At 40.8% G+C, this 18,549-nt stretch overlaps 1 protein-coding gene across 3 annotated transcripts in view; it reads left to right on the plus strand.

Moving 5' to 3' along the window:
• The window catches only part of LOC119556947 (sex peptide receptor), a 42,532-nt gene that overhangs the window by 5,090 nt on the left and 18,893 nt on the right, over window positions 1-18,549 (plus strand). Inside the window, exon 1 of one of the 3 annotated variants that reach the window (XM_037869440.1) lies at window positions 13,386-13,497. The exons of 1 other annotated variant lie outside the window; for it this stretch is intronic. The gene's annotated coding sequence lies outside the window, so the exon portion shown is untranslated. Of the gene's footprint in view, window positions 1-13,385; window positions 13,510-18,549 lie in introns of those variants that run through there. One more of the 3 variants, XM_037869441.1, reaches the window with a different exon arrangement.

Genomic DNA, 18,549 nt, shown 5'->3' on the forward strand with positions numbered 1-18,549 from the left:
AATGGTGACCCGAAACTGCACTTCTAGATTCCATAACTTGAGTAATTGTATCCCGATCATTAAGTGGGATACCTCTATGAGTTTGTGGCTGAATTCTTCATTAATCCAAATCAAAATTTTTCTGTTAAGCGATGGTCTAAATTTTTCCCATTTCATGTTGGATTTTTCCGTAATTCCAATGGGGTCCATCATGGGAACCAAAAACTGAACTTCTAAATTCCGTAACTTGACTTATAGGATCCCGATCTTTTAGTGGGATACCTCTATGAGTTTGTGGCTAAATTGTCTATAAGTCTAAATAAAAAATTTATCTTTTGAGCGATGGTCAAAATTTTAACCCATTTTCATGTTGGATTTTTTCGTAGTTCCATTGGGTTCCAGAAGGGTGACCAAAACTTCACTTCTAGATTCCATAACTTGAGTTATTGGATCCCGATTTTTAAGTAGAATACCTCTACGAGCTTGTAGTTGAATTCGTTAATATTTAACATTCCAATTTTTACACACTTCGAATTATTCGACGATTGATCATATTGTTTGAGGCCATCTAATAAGCACATCATCAGAAAGAGTTTCGTCGGCGAATCGCACGTATTTTCACTTCAGATGTATTTGATTATTGACGGATGATTAACTATAAACGCACTGTGCCTATGACGAACAAATGAATCAAATTAATCAATGTGCAAAGCCAGAGGCAAAAAAATAAATTAATTATATTATCAAGAGTGGGTTTTTTCTTAGTTTTGTTTATTTAGAAACAAGTTTTTTGGCTACCATATCAATCAACTTTACTTAATCATTTATTTAATCAAACTACTGATTATGCAATCAGCCTGGAAAAAGGCATAAAGTCAGGCGGAGAAACGCCAACGCACAGTTGGCACGCACACAAACATAATTAAGTGTTCGGCCTCTGATTCCATTTTCCACATAACGCATTTACCATAATTTTCCCAATCACAAATGGCATTCTACTTTATCGGTGAGTTTATCGTTAGCTACCTCAAAGTTGTCTTTCTGTTTGCACTGTCTTGTCTGGCTATTTAATGCAAAAGTGGTGTATAATAATTGCTTAGTTTAAAAGTCGTAAAGAATCTTTCTAATCTTTCCCATGCTTTTAATACATTTATATTTATTTCTATAAAGTATTATTGGCAACTTTATAAAGCTACAAAAACGTCTTATTTAGGTATAAGTCCATTTTAATTGGCAAAATCTTCTGATTTACTTTTCTATGTAAATATAAAAAATGTACATGCATAATGATGTAGGGTAAAAAGAACTTCTAACTTTCAAAGGCATTTTAAACAGTCCCTTTTAGGTCTTTTCCTTCTTATTTTGCCTTCTTTTCAACTTTTTTCTGCTTTATTTATATTTTCAGGGTCCTTGTCACCCTATACCTTGATTATGATGTTTTGAGCTTGTAATGTTAGTAAACGTTTATGTAAAAGCAAAAAAGGGCACAGATGGGCAGCATGTGTAGGTAAAGTGTGTTTTACAATTAATCGTAGTTGCGATTTGTTGTTTTGCCAATAAATTGCTGTCAATGTAAAATGTGTATTAATTGCCATTGCTTACGCTCTATTCTTGCCCTCCTTAACCCCTCTGTGCCAACTAAATTACAAGATTGGATATGAATTCAGTTGAGGTCCTTCAGTTGACCATGTTTTGATGGCATGTCAACAGTTTCTGATTTATTGATGTTACGTTTGATTTATGCGTTCGGACTGGTTCTGGGGACGGGTGTTTACCCATAAACTTCATTGTTTTCCAGAAGGTTTATCAGTTGAATCCTAGTTGGCAGACATTAATTGAAATTGCCCAGGGATTAGTCCAGAGCTTGCAGCCAAAGCCGATTAGCGCATCAGCATAGTACATTTAATACCACATATGTGCGATGTTGGCACACAAATTTAGCCTCTAAACACTCGCCCGAAAAAGAAACACTGAGCCGTTAAGATAAACAATATCCAGTAGAGATTGCTGACTGGGGCACAAAAACCCACAGCTACAAACTGCTGTCGTTCAGATTTCTTCTGGCGCACATGCAACATTCGGGTTGGGCTTGCTGCTTTGTCTTGACTTTTCGACATGTGTCCGGACTTTGGGTTACCCTCTGGGGTAGTTGCAAGAATTTGCATTATCCATGGTGTCAAATAAAATATTTAAGATCAAGTAAAATATTGTTGCCACAAAAATGTTTGAATTTAGTGCACAAAAGCGACTAAACTATTGATAATGTGTATAATAACTTTATCCGAGGTAAATAAAAAATACATTCATAGGTTCTTTATGGATATAAAATGGTACAAAATGCAAGAAAACTCTATCTGTCCAAATAGCATCCTCATTGTCTGATATCCCCAGAGCGATACTCATTTTTGGCTGCGAATCGTAATGAGTGCTCATTAAAAACTGTCACCTAGCGGGGAAAAAAGGGAAGAAGGTGGCAAAATGGAGGTCGGCCAAATGAGAGCACCTTCCTTTCTCGCCGCAGTGGGCGTGGCCATGTGGGGGCGTTACGACATTGATTTTCCTCCGCTGGTCCGCAAGTGCCTCGACATTAATGTCTTGACTCGAGATCACTTAGGTTTAGTTCGGTGCCTCAAAAAGTTGCTGCACAAAGAGACCGCCTGCCTTTTATCAAACTTATTAATTTGGCCATAAAACCTGGTCCTGGATCCACAACAACAACAGCTGCAACTAAAATGCAGTAAAGCATACAAACTTTTGGCAGGTCTCTCCTCCATCTTAGCAGCCAGCGCTTAAAGTACCAATGGAAAACTTTGGGCTTGATTAAGACTTAGTTGCTGTACTACTTCATGATGACGACGGCGCCAGTTATGAAGATGATGGGACTATCCGCTTCCCACGGAGATAATGATGCAGCTGCCAAACGATGGGCAAAGTTTTCCATATCAGGTGGCTGGATTTTATCTGGTTATCTGGGAATTTCAAGGCTCTCATAAAAGTATAAGCTCGCCTCCGAATATTCATATTATTTATAGATTTTAATTATTCTCTCTTTTGTATATTAAACATATTTTGTGCAATGAAATACAGATTTTGTATTACTGTGCAATTGAAGTATCGACTGAATGCAACTACTTAAACATTGTTGCAATACAAGACCATTTCCGTTTTAAGTTTGATGTTCCTAAAAAAGCTCCGATGCGTGTCTGTATGTCTGGTAAAAGTAGGATACAGCAGCAGTGACACATATAGATCCTAACCAATAAACGCACCCTTAAGAAATAAACGAATTTATATTTGCGGAACAACTTAGGTCCGGTCGAACATAAACTGTGCACAAAATGTAACTTAAGTAAACAAGAGTACAAGAATCCAGCAACCGCAGCCACTCGGACAATGTACTTATTTTAGTGCACGAAAAGCGGTGGGAAAATGCTGGGCAGGAGCGGGGAAAGTGGAAAGTTTTATGAGCGGGGGCTTCGTTATTTGTTTGAGGTTTTCTCGGCGAAAAGAAGACCAAGGAAAAAGCCACAAGAACAGGGAAATTGAGTGACACGCCCTCCGACAATTATGTGCGCCAATTAGTTGCCACAAAAAGTGTATGTACATAGGCACTTGCCACAATTATTTGGTGCCGCTCAGAAAATAGTTATAGACAGTCATTTAGGCTTCATTTCAGAAATCAAAATGTTCAACCCTATTACGTAACTACTTATTTTTTATATATTTACCAAGTAAGAAATGTACAGTTAAGGAAACCTTTGCTGTAGCCAATGAAGCGATTATAAACAAAGAAGTCCAATTGATAGCGAGGGCTGTCTTTCTCGGCCTCCCAGCTTTCCTCTTGTTTCCCCAGCTGTTTTGGCCACTGGTTGATGTTACGACCTCTTCATTGGCATATGCAGGCATTATAAACAGTTTATGAGGGGCTTTTACGAGAGGCAAAAATGAATTTGCATATGAGCTCGGCAAACCGGCGAAATGAAAGCGAAGAAAACGGCTGATAAATATAACCAGCCATTGTCGAGGACAATCCACATCCCCATAGCATATGCGATGTGGGTATATGTGCGATTGTACATGGCTCGCAGGCTCGGCTGTGATTTGGCCTTGTTGAGGTTCTGCCAGCTTCAATTTGGCCAAGATCCCCAGCATTTGGAATTCCGGCATCCCTGCCGCCTGTCACCTGTGTTATTGTTGCCGCTCCGTAATTGAGCGACGTTTGTTTTGTCTTGTCCCGCAGTTACCTGTGACAGGTAGCAAAAACTACCAGATTCACTTGTCTCAGTTGTCACCCCGAGAAGAAGCTAACCGAATCGTGCAGTCGTAAGTGTAATTGGAGTGCATCCGTGCTTGGGGTGTTAATCCATTTTACACAAGCTGGAAACGTTCAGACCATAATGTCTGTCTAAGTTAAAGCAGACTAAAGATCAACTAAAAATGTATTAATTATACAGGTAGTTTTTCCCATTTTTATGCTACAAAATTAAACATTCTGCATTTGCCTAAAGAATTTTAAATTTCCTTTTTGATGCCTTTAGCCAGCTTTCACAAATATATATGCTTATAATCAAAACCGAGCCGTCGGGGCTTGTCAAAAGCTTATTTGTGTTTGACCGTCTGCGAGCGACTTTCTTTCACTTTCACTTTCACCATCGTCGAAACTCCCGTTCCCCGCCAAAATATCACTCATACGCAGCGTGGTCGTCGCGCTGTCAGTGCTCGTGCTGGGATAATATATTTTTTAAAATTTATTGCGCTTTGCAACAGTTTCACGTTCCTCGGGCATTATGTATATGACTGCAACAATTTTGAAGTGGCAACACGCGCCGCAGGATTTGGTATGGCGCGAGTGGAAGTGTAAGTGGCAGTGGAAGTGAAAGTAGAAAGTAGAAAGGAAAGGCCATTGCTCATAAATATGAAAATTCCCTGGAATTATGCTTTTTATTAGCGCAGCAACAAAGGCGACCTGAGATTTGCATTCGAGTGAGCTGTTCCAAGCCGAGCTCATCCACTCGAATGCCAAGTTGTGGCATAAAAATTAATGAACTCCAAAAGATTGCTGCCAACAGGGGGGTTTTCCTGTAGGGACAGCAATCACAGTTCGCCGCCAGATGAGCTCGGGAATTACGCTAATACAAGTCAGACCCTCGTTCAGCACAATAAAACATTTCCCGGCGAGGGGGAACTCGAATGGAAAACAATCGAGGGAGTGCTTTGGGGAAGACCGAAAAAAATAAAAATACAGAGACACAGGGATAACCCAAACAAAATTGCAGATTGCAGCGGAAAGTGGAAAGTGGAAGAGCCCGGGCAATCTAGCTGAAAAATTACGCACATCGCCAAGTGGAAGCGCTGTTAAATGAGCGTAAGTCCACCAACAACTTGCAGTGGCCCCCAGCAACTTGCAACACGCTGCGAGCCACTTGGGGGCAGCAAGACCTGATTACCAGCAATAGATACAACTTATACAAGCCGAAAATTAAGCTTCGAACTGCGCTGGAAGGTATGCTACGCTTGCTGTAGCTGCATCTTTGGATTGCTTGCCAAATGCCGGGAAGTCACGGACACTATTTGTAGTGGTTGGCATTCTTGGATACTTAAGTAACAGTATCTATTATCACTAACTGAGTGCTAATTGGGTTGATAAAACAATTGACACTGTCGATGGTTTTAGAAAATATAGTGTATCTTTATGATATTTTATATATTACAATAATATATCAGTCTGTTTGCTTTTTGCTTGAAGAAGTTGTTCCGCAGATAGACGTCTCGCATCGTTTAGGCCGATATTATTAAGCATTCAAGGGCAGCGGCTTCATTTGCCTGTGTTTTTTTATTCCCCAGTCCTCGGGCATTTTAATGGCCCAACTTGTCGTCGTTGGCAAACTGGATTGTCAACGTGTCTAGTCATCAGTTTTACGCACCACTTGTTCGATACACCTCACTCCCAGAGCTCGATATAACGATATCTGCCGGCATCTTGTTGCTGGAATTTACATATTTATTCCGTTCGATACGCCCGAGGACATTAGGTCGATATATACTAGTGTTTTCGATTAATGGGGTCCTTGTCACAATTGCCGAATAAATGGAATTGAGTTTAGGTGCAATCTGCTTATCCTGTTTCTGATACACTTGATTTTAATGGACGCATAGAAAGAACATCGATTCTCTCGAAAACCTTTAAAAAGAATATCCTGCCAACATTTAAAATCGATCAGATTAGTTCTTTCGAAAATAAAAGTATAGTTTTAGCTGCGATGTGGTGATCACCACCTATTTTAAAAGACGTTCTGGAAAAAATTATCCAAAAAGCTTTTTAGACGACTTTATCGAATAACAGAATTATTCAAGTTCTTAAGAATTTCTAAAAAAAACGAGCAACGATGTGCTTAAGACCTTTTCGTCTGTAAGTAGTTTCAGTTATAAAGCTTATTTTTGTGTACTGCAATATGCTCCAATCGGATTAAAGAAAATGTTTATTTTATCTTCTCTTTAGAAATTCGTTATGCTGCCCAGGAAATGAGAAAAGCTTTAAGACAGCTGAAGCGATTTCTGCTTGACCTGCTTGCCTTTAAGCTTTTAAATATATTTCTATACCTGGCAGAAAGCATATATATTTATATATATATATATATATATATACATATATATGATTTCAGTAATATTTTATTGGCTTAGAACATTTTGGGAAGACTATGGCACAAAGCTGACGTGGGTCTTTTGTTTAAGTACAATCAGAATAAATTCACCAGAACCTGATTTTCTGACTAAAATATGTCCTTCCTTAACGCAATCTCTTCGGTTGTCATAACATAATTTATATAGCCGGTTGTCTTCCCAATAGTTCGCGTCCCCCCTCCAAGCGACTTATATATATAAGTAGGTCTGTAGTATAAACTATATATAACTGAAGTGGCCGAGGGGCGTATCCACGCCCAAGAAGAGCAGCTGCTGGCAGTGGGAACACGCCCCACAACTTAATCAGGGGCAAACCCCAGCCAACTGCAAGGAGAAATGAAGCAAAGAAAGCCCGAAAAATAGGAAAAGCCCAAGCGGGTATGAAAGTTAACACCTTCGGGGCCCAGCCGCACCCCTATCGCCCCCTTAACCCCTGATGGCCATATCATTTATCAAGTGGCGAACAAACAAGCACGCGCCCGTTCTTATTATTGGCATTATTGCGAAACAAACGGACCACCAGCTACAAATTGCTCAATTCAAAAATGTGTAATTTGGGGATGTCACACTTGCCACGCCCCTCCTGATGCCACCGCCCCTTTATTGTATTACCTAGGGTTGCGTGACCAAATATTGAGGTATAAGTAATGCAATCAGCAATGAAGGCGAAATGAAGGAAACCAAAGGTGGCAATATCACACACGATATGCTCAGCAAAAAAACCAGGCTTAAAGTTATCGTGGTAATTCAAACTTGTATCAATACTAGAAAAATATCCAGTGCTGCCAATATTAAAAAAATATCCAGTGCTGCCATTTTGTCCTTTTTCGGACCAGTCAAGGAGTATTTTTCCGATTCAGGATCTGAAACTCCCAACATGCGAATTATTATGTAAGCAATCAAAAAAGAAAACACTTAAAACCAAAAATTTGTAACCATTTATTTTCTTCTTTTTGAAGTTTTATTGATTTTCTATAATTTTAAAGTTAGCAATGCTTCTGAACATTTTTTTAATTCCTAAAAGTGATGTCTAGAAAAACGGGGCTCTAATTTTACACAAAATTAAATATAGTTTACATTACTTTTAAAACAAATGAATATTATTTACCACCATTTCTGCAGCATTTGTGTATAACGGCTGCGAAGTAGACATTGGGGGCCTGTCCTCAAATGAATAAATTAAACGTATTGCTTGCGGCACTTGTGCTCTGGTTTTATAATATTTTTTCCCAGACTGCCCTGCATAAAACATTAAGCACATTAGGCATCAAACGAACCCTCATCCCGCTGCTCGTGCTCCAATTGAGATATTTAACAAAAAGGTCAGCCTACCTTTTTTGGTGTGCCAGTGTGTGTAATGAATGTATAACACACTCCTTTCTGCATATCCTTTTGAAGTTCCCCCCCACCAAAAGCCCCCAAAACAATAACAGTGGACCTTGTCAGATTTTAAAAATAAACTTGGTTGTTCTAAAAACTTATTGATGGCAAGAAATAAAAGCATTGGTATTTAATAAAACAATCTATGAACTATTACAAGGTCAACATTTTCAGACATCGTAGCATGTTTTCGGATTTGGGATCCCTAAAAACAAGAAGCTTCACTGAAAGTTTCCGATAGTTTCATTAGCAGTCACATAAGTATTATTTTATTTTGAACAGCTGTACGCACTGGCAACCACTGTTGTCTTATTATCGTACTTTTTGTATAGAAAAGGATTTTGCTTGCGATTTTGTGTTCAATTTTGTCTATGCTGGTCAGGCAAATGTGCTTTTGGGGTTCTTTTTTGGGGGTGAGCTAAGCACTGGGCAAAGGAAGTGATATCCTCGGAGCCCCGACCACCGACCAATTTCGGGACCCCTTCAGAACAGCTGCGAAACCCTCGAAAATTTGCTTTATTTTATTTGTTATGTGCGCAAGTATTTCTGCCGCTCGTTCGGACCTCGTTTAGACATCGTTTTTTTCATTTTGGGCTTTGTGTGTGCGAATATGCCTTAAATGTCAAACCCTTTTCAAAAATAGTCCGTCGGAGGCCACAGAACTCCGTTTGTTGTCCTGCACATGGAGGCCTCACTGCACGCATCGTAAATTTTCCGCTCGTTTTTCCACTTTTCCGCCTCCTGCCCTCCGCAGTCCGCCCTCCGTCCTCCGCCCAGCAGACAAATAAAATTGTATTATTAACACATCTGAGATGCCAAAGTAATGTTTGGTCAAACGTTGCTAATATGCCCAGAGTCTGGAGGCGTTCATGCAAATTGTTTACCTTACCCCCGGATTCCCGGATTCCCAGATCCCCCGATTCCCAGATTCCCAGACTGACCGATCAAATCGCAGTGTCTGCACATTAGTTTCCCAGACACGCACAGATTTCCCTCCGATTTTCCTCCGACTTCCACCTTGCCCCTGCCTTTCCTTGGTCGCTGCCCAGATGTCCATCTGTCCATCTGCCAGTTTCAATTGGAAACAATGTCGCCCGGGGCCAGAGAAGTGCAATTACTTTCTTGCTGGAGAATCGCTTAGCAGATCAAAGAACGACTTGGACATTCATTTCGACTTTCTGATTTCTGGGACAGCAATTAAGTGCGGGCCATGGAATAGTTTTCCCAATAAAAGTCGCCCTGCAAGGGCGGAGAAAAGAACGCTGAAAAACTAGAGGGCACATCTGACATTTTAGTGTATTTAAATGGGGAGAGTTCGGACAAAACTCGGACAAATGGAAAAAGGAGAGGGTTTATAATAAACCAAGTTCTACGAGCTCAACAAGCTTAGAAACTGTTGACGATCGCATCTTCTGGTTTAAAATATTGTACATTCAACTACATAAATACACCGTCTAAAATGTTCTCAATCTCATGCAGGTATTTTTTTTTGTAGTTCGAGTGACACTTTTTACTGCCAAAGTGACACGGACACGACAGTGGAAAATAAAATGAAGGGGGAAAGTGGAAAGTACACAGGGCGGTAAAACCAAACACAGAAGCGCAATTTTCCCAGGACTCAATGTTGATTTTCTACCGATTCTTTCCCCCTTTCGGTGTTTTGCATGTTCACACATTGACCCTTATTTTGCCAAAAAGGAGCAAATTTATGGCCATTTGAGTGTTTGAGTGGGGTCAGAGGAAAGGCAGGGCTTGTAGCAATTAGCAGGACCCGAAATATTTTGTTGACCTTATTTAAAATATAATGACTAGCCGGGGCTGAGACGATTTATTTGCTCCTAGCGCACCCGAAAATACGAAAATAAATTACAAATCAAGCTCGCTGCCCAAAATCATCAGGGGCGAGCGAAAGTGAATCCGCAACTATGGACAAATTTGGGATCCCTCGTTGTCGTTGCTTTGTGGCTGCTTTGGAGGAGCTGCCCTTATCAACTGACAAGCAGAACTAGCTGGAACCCCGGGCGTATGAGTGATATATGAGATGCTCCCCCTCCCCTCGTTAATTGCAAATGAGAAACTACAGCACTCTGTGTTTATTCATATTGCAGCTCTGAAATTGCGGAGGAAAAACTAAAACCACAATTTAGCAAAGGTAAGCACAAAAGATAATTACATTCCATTTCTGGGAATTATAATGCAATGTTTCCCTGTTAAAAAGTTTCTGCGCTGCAGTATTAAATTCCCCTGCTCTCGTGAGTTCCAGCCATCATTTATTTTTCATAAGCCGAATTAAATTTACATCCGAGCAGAGATATGGCTCAACAACTAGCTGAACCACAGTTTTCATTGGGTCTTTTGATAAAAGATTGATTACATTTGCCTTTGCATTGAATTAAATTTGCCTGCAACATAAAAGTCCACAATGATTATTTATTCATTGGGTGCGGCAAAAAAACCGGAGAGCTCCAGTTCAAATGAAATCAATAAAATACTTGAAACTCAGCAGCATTTGGCAGCATTTGGGAGCACAAAAAAGAGAAATTGTATATTTTAATTCAAGGGGCTCTGTAAAAGATTGGACGCAAATGCACAGATAAATGTAGGTTTATTTAATACATAGTGTGCTAATTATTTTATGATGGTGAAACAGTACAAATATTTCGAGTTACATCAACAAAGTGCGATGATTAAAGCATTTGGTGGTGCAATGACTTTTTTCCATCGTAAATCTCCCTCTGACGCTCTGAGTTTGGCCGCTGGGCGGTGGGCGTGGCAGTGGGTGGGCCAGCGGGCGTGCTGGCGGTGGGTGGTAACGATGCCAACAATGTTGGACAATGAACGAGACGGCGTCGTGACCTTCGCCACTGGCTAGAGGCGCAGTTCTGCGAGTTTTTTGATTTTAAAATGTTCGGCAAACAAGTGGAAAGTGTTGCTGCGGCTGAGAAAAAAACAGAAACAGAGCAGAGGCAGCGAGAAACAAAGGCCAAGCCGAAAACGATGAATTTATTTGCAACACGCGCCAGTCTGGCCAAGATCTGTCGCCGCAGATAATCCGTAAAAAGGCATTTAGTCGACTCGCCACTATACTACACATGTATATAGAATGCATGGGGGGCGAGTGTGCGATTCCTCGCAGTCTCCGCTGACAGCCATTAAAAAAGTTGTAAAACGCGAGGATGTGGGTCTAAGTAGGCAATTAGCCAAACGATTTATGGGCTCCGCACTTCGGACATCGAACTGTGGATTCGTTTGACACACTTTGGATTATCCGACTTTTCAGTTTTGCGGGCAGGAAGAACCGAGTTGTCGAACAAGAAAAGTTTTGCTGCGGCGGGAATTGATTACGGGCACAGTTTAAAGCTGTGCAAAAGTTCCAGAAGTGGCTAAAAGGTGTTGAACACTTAGGGGCTCTGAGTTCCGATAGGGAGGTCATTGAGTTTGTCACCAAGTTGCTCGGGTGTAGCACTTGTGATTATGCTATATTAAAACTATGTATAGGTATATTGCAACAATAAATGTATTAATCAAACACAATGCTATCCCTTGAAATATCTAGACATTTAAAAGTAGAAAGCACTTCCAGTTTCAACACATTATCCAGAGCAGCTTAAAAACCAATGCGGCCGCAAACTTCCGGCTAACTTTGCACTCACAAATTTATGACGCATAACTTTTTTAGAGTGCCGCCATTAGATAATCCCAATCCCAACTAAAAACCCGTTCGTGCGGCAAAAGTTTGCAATAATTATCCGAGCTTCGCACAATGAACCGAAGGACCATTCCATGTGCTGATGAATTCCCAGCACGTTTTGCCGGCGATTGGAAGGAGGTTCTGGATCAGGCATAACAACTATTAAGTGAACTTTTTAATGCGAAACTTTTGTGTGCTGTAAATTTGGCCTACGAACTGTGAAGGCATCAGCATGATTGGCGGGCCCCAGGAACAATGAAACTACAGTAATTTAGGCTGGTAATTTACATCCCTCGAAACACAAATACACCGAGAGGAATTGAGTGATTCAGGGAAATTAAGCAAATTGTTAATTGAAATAGAGCACATAGATATTGTAACACCGCTGTTTATCACCCCTCATTCATACATAATAATGCATAATGGACCAACTTGTGAGATATCTGGGAAGAACCCCGGGCGGCGATAACCCCATATGGCTGGGATTAGTATAACAGACCCAGGGACGGAGATGGGCGAGGTTTTTCGACTCGCCTATGATTTATAGCCGTAATTAAAATCTGTGGCTGTCGGCTGGCTCGCATAAGTCGCAAAGGCTTTTGTCAAAAGATATAAAGGCGAGCTTAAAGTTCTGGGCAAAGCGAAATCCTTTTATTTGGGAATTTAATTAAGGCAAATCTCCCTAAACACACGCATATCCGCACACACCCGCACAGATTCAGATTCCACGGGGGCCACTGAAAGTGCCGGAGGAAAGGCGGAAAACCAGAAGACGGGGTGGGCCATCCAATATTGCCGTATTGTTCCAGTGCCCCTTTTTCTGGGGATATGTCCACAGTGCACATGATGTTGCGCTGCTATCTTCCCCATACAGGCTGCATATTTGTTGAGTGTTCCTGCCGGACTCGGCCAAAAAAAGAACAATCGGTAAACAATAACAAATAGGCTGACAAGGAGGGACCTACTGACAACACTGGGAAAAAGTTATGCTCAATACCCCCATTTTCCCCCGCTGAATCCGATTCTTACGATCTGGACTCTATTAAATTTAGTGACAAAATTTTGATAGATGTATCTTCATTGGTTGTTTTATGTTTTATCAAGAAGTTTTATGGATTTTTCTTTATTGCATTAAGAATCAATCAGTGCTACTTTTCTGCCAGTGCTCAAATATTTGTTTATTTCTTTCCCCTAAAACTGAGAGCCCCAGGAGCAGTTTTCCAGTTAGCACCGAAACAATTCACGCGGCACGCAGTCATTCTACGTTCTATATAAGACTCAATAGAGATATCTGTGCATATCATCGACAATAAATTGCTGAATAGTGACTGCTTTACTGCCCACGGATACACTGGCACACTCGACTTTTTTCACTAGTAAATCTCGGGTTTGCGGCGCACACCACTGCGTATTTGGAATATTTATCGCTTGTTTTCTCGCCTCAAGTGGAGACTTCGAGGCGGTGAAAGGTGTAAATCAAATGACTAGAGTGCCCTCATAAAGGTCTGCGATAACGTGGGTGGTTACTAAACACGGCGTCATACTTTAAATTAGTTTTGATGGATTTTAATTGGGAGGATTAGAAAATATTGGGTCGTTTACTTTAATTACTAGTTAAAATTTTGAGATGCACTTTGCATAGCATGCAGTTGAGCTTGAGCTTTCGGTCGATAAAGAAGTTCGGTTTTGGAACGGAAGGTCGCAAGGTCTACATACACATTTTAGCTTAAAGTACTGACTTGTGAAACCTCAAATATTTCCATCAAGTAAGCAAACAAGTAGGTATAGTTTTTAAAACTATTTAAAGGTTAATTTATTAGTGTTGTGAAATATGGCTTCTACAACCTTGAATACCGAACAACACATTTATTTTTTTTGAATGTATAGTAACATTGATAGTACTAATAAGAAGGAATTGAAAGGCACTCATAGTATAGCTGCACGGATATATAAACTTCGGCTTGCTGAGCATTTCTTTCTTATCCCTTCCAGTACTGTGACGTGCGTGTATTGCATATTCGAGAACTCAAGTTTTTTTTCGTTTTCCGAACACCTTTTGCTGTAATTAAGCTGAATTCCTAAGTTATAATTGGTTTCAGCCACGTTGGGACTTTGCGAATACTTACGTAACTAACCTGGCAATCGAAATGCCTATTCTATAGGTAAACTGGGCTTGTAAACATTTTTACAACTCAATTTTGCGTCGTTTGCAGCCGTCTTTATTTACACTAAACGAAATGACAACGGCCACTCAAATGCAAAGCACACCCACGGCACTCTTGTGCCATAAAAATATTAATAAATTGTATTTAATTGCCAGTCAGTGACTAAAAAAATTAGATAGCAGCAGCCGCGAAAGAGATGGCAAGTGGGGGCCAGAGGGAGTGGGGGAGAGTGGGGGCCTCTAATTCAATTACCGTTAGCCGGTCGTCTGCCAAGCGTCTTAATATAAAAACTCAATTTAATGGATGCCAAGTTTGCCGTATTCGAGTATATAAGTGTGAACGTATATAAAAGGGCGTGTGCACGACGGTGCTGGGTTGTCGTGGGTCTTGAGGTCTCGGGGTCTCGAGGTCCCGAGGTCCCCTGAAAGCCTGTCAACAACATTCAGCGGAGCGGTGCGAACAGCCACAACTTCGAGGACCCGGCAGCAAAAACATCATCTGTAGTATTGGCCTATGAGGAGGGGGGGCCGCAACATCGAAACCAGCTTAGTCCGACTTTGTGGGGAGGGCAGGGAGCTTGTGGAGCAGTGCCTGCAATCACAGTTGCAGCAAACAGAAAAACATATATCATATTTTCTATAGATTTTTGTTTACTTCTGTATAGAAAAATGTGCACTTTGAATAATACGGAAATCTATCAACATCGTTTGAAAAAATAAGTCGGGAGAAGATTAAGCCGTACCAGAAAAATATAAGCACTGCAACAGCAGCTAACAGGAAAAGCAAGTAGATACAATAAAAGCGCCGATAAACGAACTATACAAATACAAAAAAGCTGTGTGGCAACCTTTAAACAAAATTTAAAGGGAGGAAACCCACCATATTAAATCCTTATAAGATAAGGGCATAACCTCGAGCAGAAGATGTGGTGATGGGTAACAATTTACTTGGAACATACGAGTATATTTCTTGGTAGGATGTACAATGCACATCCATTGTACAACTTAAGCCCGCTACTAAAAATGTAAAATTACCAAATATATGAAGCAGTTCTCGAATCCTAAACGTATCCATTATAAGTAATAACATTTCAACATTATTTTGCATAATATTTCAAAATAATTGTACAATTTATAATAATTAATGCAGAATTAGGACTCGACTGTTTCTTGTTTTTGTTTGGGGCACTGTACAAGGCCCTCCAAATTGGTTAAGTGAACCCTTGGCCAGAGTCAAATGAGCAGAAGTCAAAATCGGAGACAAAGACAAAGACAGCTGCCGGACCAAATGCCATTTTCATAGAAATTAACAGTTCATGGACCCAGCGGGCATTACTTTATATATATAGAGCTTACATATAATTATGCCCACTTGGCATTGGCATCGATGCCGCAGCATTCGGTGCCTTTGATGGCATCGATATCGACGCTTCAATGAAGTGTGCGCATCATTCGTGGAAATTTGTCACGATTACCAAACTTGATGTACACTTCACTCCAGGCCGATTCGACCGTCGACCGTCGACCGTCGACCGACGACCCTCGGCGCGTGAAAGAGACGGGGAGGGGTGGCCGAAAGAGACGGAGACAACGACAGAAAGGAGCAGATTCCCGGCTGATATCGCCAAATGGCAGTAATTGATTCACTTCGATTGATTTCGGTCAGCAGCTGGCTCTGCTGGTTACTGACTTTTCTCGCCTTGTCCCGGCTTTTCCCGATTTTCCGCTGTTCATCTCACAGTTGCCACGTACTTTTGCGGCCTGCGACAAATGCTCATTATGAGGCATCAAACTAGTTAAGGAAAACTCCGATGATGTGTGGAACTGCGATGGAATGGAGGGAAGCGGCTGGAATGCAAAGGAAACCACGAGGGAAATCCCCCGAGGAAAATAATAAAGCGTCAGGAAAAAAGGGAGGCGAAGAAATGTGCAAGTGACATATAAAACGGTCTAGGAAAATAAATATCGCTCCGAAATTGAGGCAAAGATAGAAGACAGAACTCCTTTGCTTATTATGAAAGAAGGTACTTAGAACTATGCACATTTTGGCCAATAATATTTTAAGACTTCAAAAACATAAAACTAAATGTCAATTGATTCAGTGGTGCCCCCAAAACAATAGTGTAAACTTGCTGAATTACTCTTAAACTCATCATAATTCACAATTCCCAATATAGACATTTCGAATACTCTTTATGATTCCCCACGGCGTAGACTGCTGTCCACAGTAATTATCTTGATGAACTTTTAGGCCTTGAATTCTGTTTTTATTATCTGTCTGTAAATACTCCCCCAGGAGATTTTCCTTGGGATTGCAAGGCAATAATTGTCCAGCTATGGAAGATGATTCTGTAACGAAACTGTCCCGATTCTCGTAGCCCAATGTGGGGTATATTGAATGAGTGGCACACGAAAATTAAAAAATGACTGAGCAATGAAAATTGTCAGCTGCCAAACACAAGATATATATAATGTTAACATATAAAATGCTGGGTATTAATTAAAAAAATTATAATAATATCCTTTAAAGGGTAGATGCTTTTCCGTCAGCCGGTCTGGCTGGTCCTCAGATTATTATTAGATGGCCCGTTCGGACGTCTTCGGTTTTGAGTTCATATTAATGTGACCACTGGGAGCTGTTTGCCGAGACTTAAGTGATTTTGTGCGCCATCAGAAGGGCGAAAACTGCTGCCAAGTCCGGAGAGGCTTCTCTTGGCCTTGGTCAGTTGAGTTGGCCAGCTGTCTGGCGAACTGCTCCTTGTGATTATTGTTATTATTATTCCAGTCAGTCTTAGCTAATGCTCCTGCCAGGTATTCACGGACTGCAGACTACGCTTTACATATCAAGTGAAACACAACATTTTGTGTGTTGACAGCTTCGAATTTTAGATTATTTGTTTCGAATAAATACAAGTGATCCTAGCTCTACCCTTCGATCTGAGTTTTTTGTGTGTGGGACACATTTTGATTCGTTTCTACATCGCTGACATATTTTTGATGTTTTCTTTTGACTTAATTAGGAAACAGGCCTCCCACCCACCAACCGCCCCTCGCAGACACGTGCCCCAGACTATAGTTCATTTCGCCCGCAATTCGTGACAATATTCGAAGGTCTTCCATCTTTCATCTTCCATCTTGCTCTTTGTTCCGCCGATGTTTCTTTAGCTCTCGGAGTTTTGGGGGCGCTGCGACTTATGAACTGAACAAGAATTATAAATGAATCCGGCGCCGCGAGTGTTCGACTGTGAAATACGCTTTGGAAAATTCCAGCATTCGCCAATGGAAATGAGATGCGCCTTCGGACAAAAACAGATCCCAGGGACGTGGTGCTCTAAATAATTGTACCTCCCCATCGGAGGTTGATTTTTATCTGTATCGTAATCGTAAAGAGATGGTCTTGGGCATCAATTAAAGTTTGATCTCAAAGAAATGAGCTTGTTTATGAATGTTGTTTATTTCAGTATTTATATGGGGTGTTGTAACTATATTAATGATTTTAAATGGAACACAGAAACGAAAAAGCTCTTGGTGATTCAGTAAAGGTAATTGAAAACAACATTCAAGAACGCTAATTTTGGTTATAATATGTATATAAATTCCAAAAAGCCTCCAGTAAAGATACAATTTTCAAATAAGTTTCTTATTTTAAATCGCCCACATTTTATGAAGAACTTCAAAATATTTACGCCCTATCAGACCAATAAAATCCTTTTGTTTGTCAAGTTTCTTTAGGGATTTCTGTACTCCAATTTGTAGGGGCAATTTATAGCCAAAGTTTTTCTTGCATATCCAAGAGCTTGCAGTGGATTTAGATGTTTTGTTATCCGAACTTGTGCCCCTTGCTCTCCGCCCGATATTTCTCCCCCGCCGACTTTTCCCACTTTTCCCGCTTTCCCCACAACAATAATAGCAGGGCAGAACGAGGGAGGACTAGATAAATATCTTTGCATAATTAAATCCAATTGGGCGCACAACTCGCAGCTTTTGTTCGCAGCTTTCAGCTTCGGCTTTCGGGTTTCGGCCAAAAGGGCGACAAGGGGCCAGGTCAATCAAAAGTTGGCCAAGAGCTCAGCTGGCCGGCGGCAAATAGCAAACGGAATGAAAATAGAAAAATCAGCCAGAGGGTGGAGGAAATAAGCGCGCCATCGAACGAAGACTAATTGGCAGCCGGCGAGCGGGCACAAAATAATTAAATCAAATTATATTGGAGCAGACCGACTCCCGGGCATATATCTCCGGCGGGATCGTAAATCGCTTGGCACTTTGACCTCCCGCAAGGCCCAAAGTACACATCTTGGGATAGGTATGGCCGAGCATATCTTTTTGTTTACCAACTGCGTCTCCTAAAATTGATTTACTGAACCCATTGACGCAATTCAATTAGGAGAAATATAGTGTTGCCGAGAAGTCGAAAATAAATAGACAATGTATGGGGGAAACGCATATGCGGACTCAATCGATATTTCAATACGGCTGAAATAAAGCAGAATTATAATGCAAGGATATTCGGCCAGGAAAACCCCAAAAGTAAATTCAAAACCAGGGAATCTCCATATCCATCCTTCGCTCACGGTCAGTCTGTGCTCGGAATATTTTCATATTTTGCCAAATTTCATTTATTTTACGTATGCCATGGGTTATGAGCCAGTGGTTT

This window comes from Drosophila subpulchrella, chromosome X (genome assembly GCF_014743375.2).
Source record: "Drosophila subpulchrella strain 33 F10 #4 breed RU33 chromosome X, RU_Dsub_v1.1 Primary Assembly, whole genome shotgun sequence".
NCBI classification, from domain to species: domain Eukaryota; kingdom Metazoa; phylum Arthropoda; class Insecta; order Diptera; family Drosophilidae; genus Drosophila; species Drosophila subpulchrella.